The sequence below is a fragment of the Myotis nattereri genome, assembly GCF_964212035.1.
Source record: "Myotis nattereri genome assembly, chromosome: 2".
NCBI lineage: Eukaryota > Metazoa > Chordata > Mammalia > Chiroptera > Vespertilionidae > Myotis > Myotis nattereri.
In genome coordinates, this window is record NC_138076.1 from 119,907,512 (window position 1) to 119,916,874 (window position 9,363).

Below are 9,363 nucleotides of genomic sequence, written 5' to 3' on the forward strand. Positions count from 1 at the left end.
TGAGCAGATCCACAGGCCTATTCTGCCAGCATGGGGGCTGCTATTTAAACTATCAAGAAACATCTCAAAAATCCAACAGCAAACTATCCAAATTAGAAAGGAAACAATATAATCATGGCAGGGCTTTTTAAAAGCAAGGGCTCAGAAAGCAGGCTAAGTTCAAATTTCAGCTCTACCATTTATTAGCTGTGTGGTCTTAGACAAATTACCTAAGCTCAGTTTTCTTTCCTGTAAACTGATTAATAGCAGTTCCTACCTCGTGAATTGGAGGTGAGGATTAAATGGGATGGTTATGTAATATACTTAGCAAAGTACCAGAGAGAGTCTGCTTGTACCCATTGAGCAGAAACACTCTAGGAGGAAGGGCCTGATATACAATAGCTTATTATTCTTCAGAAAGGCCCCTTACCATGCCTTGCAATCATCAAAGTGTCTGATTGTAGAAACAAATCCAAATGGAGGTCTGTGCTAGGAAGGACCAGGGTGAGAAGATGTTGGCTGTCAAGACACTAAACTGTTTATAACCAAAGGAATGCATTAGATACTCACACTCGGAGAGCTGATTTATGTTAACTAAATAGCCCCACATCCCTTGGATATCTCCACTTGAGCTCTCTCCACAGCTAGGCCATTTAAATGCATGCGGATCTGGGTCTCCACTTGGGTGTTGGCAGGTTGAAAGGCACTTCCAAAGCCAACAAGCTCTAGAAAGCCAAATATGGCCAAGACCAAGGTAGGTGAGCCTCAGGGAGCCCCACCCCCACCCCCAGCGAGTGCCAGAAGATGGTGAGGGGTGACTCAGACAGTATCATCTGACAACTTCAGGGTACGAGTGACTATGGGCTATTTTCATTTCCAAACAAAATTTTCCATCCTATAAACCCCAAAGTATTTTATCGAAGCAGTGGGGTCTAATTTATCAACCTGCTGCTAAAAAGGCAACCTCTTAAGCAGAGCAAAGATGCTATTTTGAGTCATTTGCCAAAATACAGTCTCCTGCCCCTGAGAGAGGATATCAACAATAATTAAATTTCCTGGAGATCCCCAAGGAATCACAGAAAGTTCATGGTAAAAAGGAGGAAGGCCAGGGATCCGGGCCAATCCCTCACCTGCTCATGACAAGCTTTGGCAAGTCAAATCATCTTGAGCATCAGTTTCCCCATCCATGCACTACAAACAAACCTCTCACAGGGATCAAGTGAGAATAACATGAAGTAATAAGAGTGAAATGTATTTTTTGGTTTTTTTGGTCACTATAAATTGCTTTTATTCTGGCTATAGCAAGACTTTTTTAATTTTTTTAATTTTATTGATTAAGTTATTACATATGTGCCCTTATCCCCACATTACTCCCATCCCCCCCACTCATGCCCTCACCCCCCTGTTGTCTGTGTCCATTGGTTAGGCCTATATGCTTGCATATAAGTCCTTTGGTTGATCTCTCCCTCTTACCCCCACCCTCCCTTACCTTCCCTCTGAGGTTTTACTGAAATGTATTTTAAAATATTTAGAAAGACAGTGTGATGAAACTATAAGGTACTGTCTAGTGACTCCTTCAGGAAAATTAGACAAGAAATTTAGAAGCTCTTGGATTTAACTCAACTTTAAATATATGTCTATGATGTACCAATCTAGCGGAATAAAAAGTGAAAAGCAGAATTTATAAGAGTTAAGTTTTTTCTTTTTTGTTTCTACATTATACCAAATACACATATGAACTGATTTTTTCCCACTAAACTAGCTGTTTGTTTACATACTGATTGAATCAGCGGGCTGAAATAAAAGACAACCTAAGCATCTGTCCATCTTTACAAGAAATGGCCATCCGGCCAGCATGGCTCAGTGGTTGAGCGTCAACCTATGAACCAGGAGGTCATGGTTTGATTCCCGGTCAGGGCACGTGCCTGATTTGTGGACTCGACCCCAGTGGGGGGCATGCAGGAGGCAGCCAATCAATGATTCTCTCTCATCACTGATGTCTCTATCTCTCTCCTCCCTTCCTCTCTGAAATCAATTTTTAAAAATGGTCGAAGTAGTAGGTGTGCTATACATTCCTCACCTCCATCCTAGTCAATGGAAGACATCACTAATCAATCACTGCACTCTTTCCCCTGAGCTTAGGCAATAGTTCAGAATCCTTTCAACATGAAACACTCCATTATCAGTCCTGAATCAGCACAGGACCTGAAACTTACTGTATTTGTCATCTTAGATGTACGGACCCTGAGAAAGAAGATACCTATCAAGAAGGATTCCGGGTGATTAACTGGGCTCAAATTTAAAAACAGAGTCCAGCAGCCATCTCTAAACATGGGGCTCTAACACAAACCACACTTCAGGGAGAAGCCTGCACTGAACTACCTGCCTCCCACTGCTCTGTGTTCTCAGCATCTGAACAAGCCTAACAAAGGAGTTCCTGAAATTATATTTCAACCAACAGGACTGAGGTGTTCCCTGTCAAATCAGAGCTGCCTGGCTATATTTCCCATCAGCACCTTCATCAACCAATCAAGGCATTGCCTTTTGGACTAATCAAACTGCAAGGATTTGGACTCCTCATTTCATAAGGACCAACCAATCAAGGTCCAAGGGTGGGGACTTCTGTCTATATAAGTCAGCTCCCCTCTGGCCTAGGGAGCACATTTTCCCTTTCTACCAAAGATTGAAAATTGCGCTTTCCTGGCTGGGCTAGAGCAGGGCCATCTCACAACAGTGCTTCTTCACAGCCATGCTGCTTCGTAATTGAGCTGTAACACTATTGAGCTGTTCATAGCTGTGCTGTTCTCATGGTCGTGCTGTATCACAATTGTGCTACTAATAAAGTTTCCTTCTTCGCCACACCCCAAATTGGGGATTCCTGTTGGCACTGAATTGGTGCCAATGGCCATTAATCAACAGATGTATCTTTTGCCTGATTTAATTTGAAACCACAAGCTTAGGAAAATCATCCATAGAATGTTTTTAGTCTTAACTAATTCTTCCTAAACTTATTTGCTGATGACTGGAATTCCTGGGGAAAAGATCAAGTCTTTCATTTCACAATTAGACAAAAGCCTGAAAATGCAAATACTTCAGAGAGGAAATAAAATAAATTTATATAAAAATGTAAATAGTTGATTCTAGCCTCCCTTTGAGCAGGGTCCAGGTGACCCTACTCCTCCTGGAGAAACCATTGTCCTCCCACCCACTCAATGAAGTTGGCCTCCAGGGACATAGAGCCCACACAAGGTATGTCCATGACTGCCAGGATGAGCAGGGACTGTGCTGTGCTGCATAGCTCTGTCAGGGATCTGAGTCTTTTATCTGTGGGTGTGCCTTCCCAGAGGGAAGGAAAGGTAAAAGCAAAAGCCTTGGATCCCTGAGGATGATGAGAAAGCTCCACCTCAATGGGAAGGGTACAGAAAGGGGAGATGACAATCAGAGATAAACCTCAGTGCCACAGAGATAGCAACTCAAACCCACAACATCTTCTTTCACATACTGTTTGACTCCCTTATTCCAAAAGCTGTTCAACTTCTAGACTAGGGTTTCTTTTTATAAAAATTTGGTCCTTGATGGGATCAGGGTATCAGATCCATAAAAAACTAAACAAGACTTCCAGACCCTGGAGTATTCATTCATTTCTCAAGTGTGGTTGTAACAATGTGCCATGTTACCACCGCTGAGAAATTCAAATATAGCTCAGCCAGTGGCTCCAATGTAAGCTCCAGGAGGGCAGATGCTGGGCTATTTCATTCATCAGTGCATCTAGGAGTATGTCTGTCTGGTATCTACTACCTAATACATAGTTGCCAAAAATTGGTTTTGTTTGTTTATGGCCTCTGCCAAGGAGCTATTACAGTGCCAAACTCACAATAAGCACTCACTTAACATTGACTGATTGATTGATGATTGATAGTCTGTCCTATCTTTGGTTCCCTAAGTGAAGGAAGGAGAATGAGTGACCCTGATGTACCTGGTATACACCTAATATACATAATTTATGTAACAGCCACCTAATGTACCAAATATAGTTTTAATTAATATCTAATATATATTTCTAAGTCCAATGATATAAAAAAGGATAATGGGCTAATATTCTGAAAGTTTAAAATACTCTAAACGAGTAAATCCAGAAAGATAGACTGGAAACCATTAGGTGTCATAAATCAGAAGTGATACTTAAAGGAGGTAAACTATTGGACAGCATCATGTCATGTCAGTTTGTGAGCATTTCCCTTTATAAATATAGTTTTACTAAATGACCAGTTCGAAGGTTAATGGTTTAACAAACCAGGCAAAGGTATATTTACAATAATCCCATCTTTGTAAATGTATCAATACTTTCAAAGCATGTTTACACCCAGGACCTTCTGTGTCCTGACAACATCCTTGTGATGGAAATAGAAGGACTGGTATTACTAGCGGTCTATACAGCACAGATGCAAATATCCAGCTCTGGCAATATGGCAGCCCAAGCTTAGACCACCAAAAAATGGGGAATTCATTCTTTTTATGATGCAAAGAAATGCTGAACAATATGAGCTGAGCCCCAGGAAGGAAGAGAGAACTTAAAGCTGACTAATGAGCTGGGGTATTAACAGCTGGGATAGCTCTGGGTGATGTGGGGTTGAGAGGCCCACAGGTCAGGGGTGGAGTTCTAACCCCTAAACAAAACAGGAGACAGAGCTAGAGGACCCCACAAAACCAAAGGGTTGACTGAGACCCTGGCATAAACCTGAGAACCTAGAACTATTAATCCTCGTTAAAAAAAAAAAGGGGGTCTAAAACCCCTACCCACATGCCCAAAGGAGAGCTAAGAAAATGTGGATCACAAGATGCTGATTGGGACTTTCCTTATCTCAGAATTCCAGCTGAAGCCCCAAACCTGAGAGCAATAAGTGAGAAGTATCCCTCAAACAACAGAGGCACTGGATGCCAGGAATAACAGGTAGCCAAACTGGTCCTTGATCCCTCCCTCTAGCACCCCACTCAGGCTACATAAGAAGAGGACTAGAAACAGGCAGCCTAGAGGCACCATGTGCTTCCCCCAACTCCCTCCCAAATCAAGTGAAGTGGGCACCAAGGGGAGCATCTCTGGACACTGCAGTGGAATAAAGAGAAACCAGCCTCTCATTGCCCCTGCAACCCTCTACCCCCTCACCCCCGCCCGATGCCCACCCTGGAGCACCAGAGCAGAGCGTTATTCTTGGGAAAGCACTGACCGTGCTGTTTAGAATCTGGAGGATGCATACAAACTGAGGTTGGTGCCTGCTTCTTGCCTGGAAGATTCTCTAGATTTGGATCAGCTGTGCTGACAGGACAAGGAAAAGGGGCAGCAATGGAAGACAGCCTGCAACTCCAACTTTTAACTAAATACAGCAGCCTCTACTGGGCTGAGCTGGTGATGTGCAAGGTCGCTGGATTCAAGCTACTGTGAAAGTATTCCTCCCAAGAGGGCTGCCTCAGCAAAAGAAGCTATGCAATTCACAAGAAGTCTTGCAGAGACCACATCACCCACATCATGGAACTATGAGGTATAATGGACCCCAAGGGGACCTTAAAAGAGCCCACAAAGATGCCCAAAGAAAGAGCCAGTATTGGGATGGCTACCATAGTAGAGAATGACGGCCAGCCAATGTCAGGCAAAGCAGCACCAAGGAGGAAGACTTCAGCCCCGTTTCCATTAAGCCTCTCTCCTCTTTCCTAATCCTAGAAGACCAGAAGGAGGGAAGGAGTGGAAGAACCAGAAGAAAGAAAAAAGTAGGTCATGACCCTCTTCCCCCAGATAAATCTGAAAGCCATGGGTAAGACTTGAAGTCGCCTATGGACTTCTAATATTTGTAAAATGAGTCCTAATTATTGAAATGAGACTTTTCTAATAACTGATTGTGAGTGGAAAGCTAAAATAGGCTTGAGATGATGTGAACAAGAAAAAGGAAAGGAAGATCCAACAGAGCAGGTCTGAAGGCTGCAACGGTAGAAAAATAAAATGTTCCCTGTTTGTATGAGTCAGCCCATACTATATACACGTTCCACTTGTCTCTGAGATTCTGGGTGTGAAAATTTTTTTCTCATGAAATATTAAAGCACCGGTATACTGTGGACACTCCAAGTCAAGAAGCTAATATTAAAAATTGTTTATAGACCAGTGAAGCCATTAAAATTGCCCACTTGGGGCAAACGCAATACCTCTAAAATTCAGGATGCTTAGAACCTAGTCGGACAACAATTTCATAAAGAATATGGGCTCACATTGAAAAATTTTATGTCACAGAAGGAAGTGATCAACCATCAGTGAAACTCAGCAGAAACAAGAAACAGGATAACTATTTCTCAAAGGCTGAAACAGATAAAACTATCTAAAATAGACTATAAGTATTATAAATATACACATATATATTTAAAATGATTAACAATCTAAAATATGGAATAGAAACCATAAAGGGAAAAAATACACTATTAAAAAAACAAATTTTAAAAAGAACAAAATATATCTTTTAGAAATAAAATAGTCATTGAAAATAAAAGCATTTAAAGTTTAAACAGCAGATTAGATACAAATGAAGAAAAAATGCTGAATAGGAAGATAGAGCTGAAGACATTACCCAGAATGTAGCAAAGAAAGATAATGAAATACAGGATACAAAAAAGCATTTAAGCAAAAAAAGTAAACTGAGAAAGAGCAGTACATAGTTTAATAACAGAGTTTGAGAAGAATAAAATAGAAAGACTAATGGAGAGGCAATATTTTTAAATGACTAAGAATTTTCCAGAACTGGTGAACAATATGAATCCTTAGATTGAACTATCCCACCAAGTCTCAAGCAAGATTTTTTAAAAATCTATGTATTAACACGACTTTGTAAAATGGCATAATGCAAACGACAAAAAGAATATCTTTTTAAAATTCAGAATATTGATTTGGATTTACAGAAGATTTTTCATCAGCAACAGTAGAGTCCAGAAGATAATGGAAGGAAGATATTTGCTGACAGAATTATGTATCTGACTAAGCCATCACTGAAGGGGGGTATGGGGGGGGAGGGGAACAATTCAAAACAAAGACTGAGAAAATATACCACAAAAGACCATTGCTGCCAAAACCGGTTTGGCTCGGTGGATAGAGCGTCAGCCTGCGGACTGAAAGGTCCCGGGTTCGATTCCAGTCAAGGGCATGTACCTGGGTTGTGGGCACATCCCCAGTGGGGGATGTGCAGGAGGCAGCTGATCGATGTTTCTCTCTCATCGATGTTTCTAACTCTCTCTATCTCTCTCCTTTCCTCTCTGTAAAAAATCAATAAAATATATTTTTAAAAAAAAAAAAAAAAAGACCATTGCTAAAGAAATACTGAATATGTGCTGCAGTATTTAGTGGGGGAAAACAGAAAGAGGGCACCGGAGTAGCTACCACCGGGTCTGGATCCAACACTATGTGCAACCGACGCCCACCTGCCATGCACTCAAATTTCTTTTGTTTCTAAGTCCAGTGTGGCAACTCTCAAGAAGCAGCTGTGAGTCTGCTTAAGGAAGAACGAAGTCCCCAGAATAAGATTACAGTCATTGGTCTGGTGCTGTTGGATGGCCTGAGCCATCAGTATCTAAATCAGTGGTTCTCAACCTTGGCTGCACATTAGAATCACCTGGGAATCTTTTTAAAATCCCGATTTCTGGGCCTCACCCTCTGGAAATTCTGTTTCTTTGTTATGGGGGGCGGGGGGGAGCGGCAACAACATTAGTAACAAAGAAACAGAATTTCTGGAGGATGAGGCCCAGAAATCAGGATTTTAAAAAGATTCCCAGGTGATTCTAATGTGCAGCCAAGGTTGAGAACCACTGATCTAAATGAAGGACGTGGCAGATAAACTTGCTCTTGTTGATGTCACGAAAGACAAACTGAAGGGAGAGATGATGGGTGTCAGCATGGCAGCCTTTTCCTTAGAACTCCAAAAGAGACTACAGTGTGACTGCAGAGACTACAGTGAGACTGCAAACTCCAAGTGTTTATTACCACAGCTGGGGCACGTCAACATGAGGGAGAATGCCGTCTTAATTTGGTCCAGCATTACATGAACATCTTTATTATTGGGGGGGGTGTTATTATCATGATTTATTATAGGAAAAGGATATAGATTCAAATCAGCTAAGGGAAGAAGCATGTGAAGTGTCTAGCTGTCCTTTACCTCTGTAGCCAGGACAGGATGAGTATCTTTAACTTCTTCATTCCTAATGTGAAATACACCCCACCTGCAATTTGCTTGTTGTTTCCAACCCAGTGGGTATCGTGACCTATGTGGCTTGGAAGATAAGTGGCTTTCTAAAAAACCATTTATTGGAAGTGGTTGCAATCTGGATTCAGCCTGGTTCCATTACCTAATGGGGGAGCGGCTGGGAGTTCACCCATTAAGCTGTCACGGGTGGGTGCTTGGGGAGCATGGACATTCTAGTGACCCTGTGTGAACTGGAGTGAATGTTGCTGGTGTCTCCCCAAAGGATCTGCACCCTGATTTAGGCAGCGATGCAGATGAGGAACAGTGGAAAGAAGTTCACAAACAGGTGGCTGAAAGTGCCTATGAGGTGATCAAACTGAAAGGCTACACACCCTGGGCCACTGGCCCGTCGGTGGCAGATTTGGCAGGAAGTATGACGAAGAATCGTAGGCGGGTGCATCAATCTCCACCGTGATTAAGGGTCTCCACGGAATAAAAGAAGACATCCTCTTTAGTGCTCCTTCCTCTTGGGACAGAGTGGAGCCTCTGATGTTGCGAAGGTGACTCTGACACCTGAGGAAGAGCCCGTTTGAAGAAGAGAGCAGATAACTGGGGCATCCAGAAAGAGCGACAGTTTTCAAGTCTTCTAATGCCCTACCACCTCACTGCCTGGGCTACAGCAGGATCTCAGTTGGAGATTGTGCATATTGTCCCTTTTATCTGATCTGTGGCTGAAAATATCACTTTCCGAAAGGTAGAAATAGTAATAGTTCATAAAACCCTGCCTCTGTGTCCTGATGCTGGCCCATCCTTATCTTGTGTGAAATAGTTCCACCTCCTCAACGGCGCCACTGCCAACGCTGCATACACTACAGTTGCCCTTCAAACTAGATGTGTGTGTGTGCGTGTGTGTGTGTGTGTGTCCACTGGGTTATATAACTTGTGGTTCCTTTACCAAACATGCCTACTCCAACTTTTTTTCCTCCAATCAATCACATCCTGGGATCCAATGTATAAAGTTAATATTGCATGTCATGTGCATAACTGTTTTTAAAGGATCTGGTTTTGTGTACTGTATGTATCACACTCGTGTACATTGCCATGCAATGTAAAAAAGAAAAGTCCACATGTAAACAATGGAGCCAATTATCCAAGAATCATACCAACTAGAACA

At 42.2% G+C, this 9,363-nt stretch overlaps 1 pseudogene across 1 annotated transcript; it reads left to right on the forward strand.

Moving 5' to 3' along the window:
* Window positions 1-718: 718 nt before the first annotated feature.
* On the forward strand, window positions 719-8,913 carry LOC308512116 (L-lactate dehydrogenase A chain-like; annotated as a pseudogene). The gene is made up of 4 exons: window positions 719-733; window positions 7,470-7,555; window positions 7,831-8,054; window positions 8,187-8,913. The product of its transcript is annotated as an L-lactate dehydrogenase A chain-like (transcript).
* The last annotated feature ends 450 nt before the right edge of the window (window positions 8,914-9,363 follow it).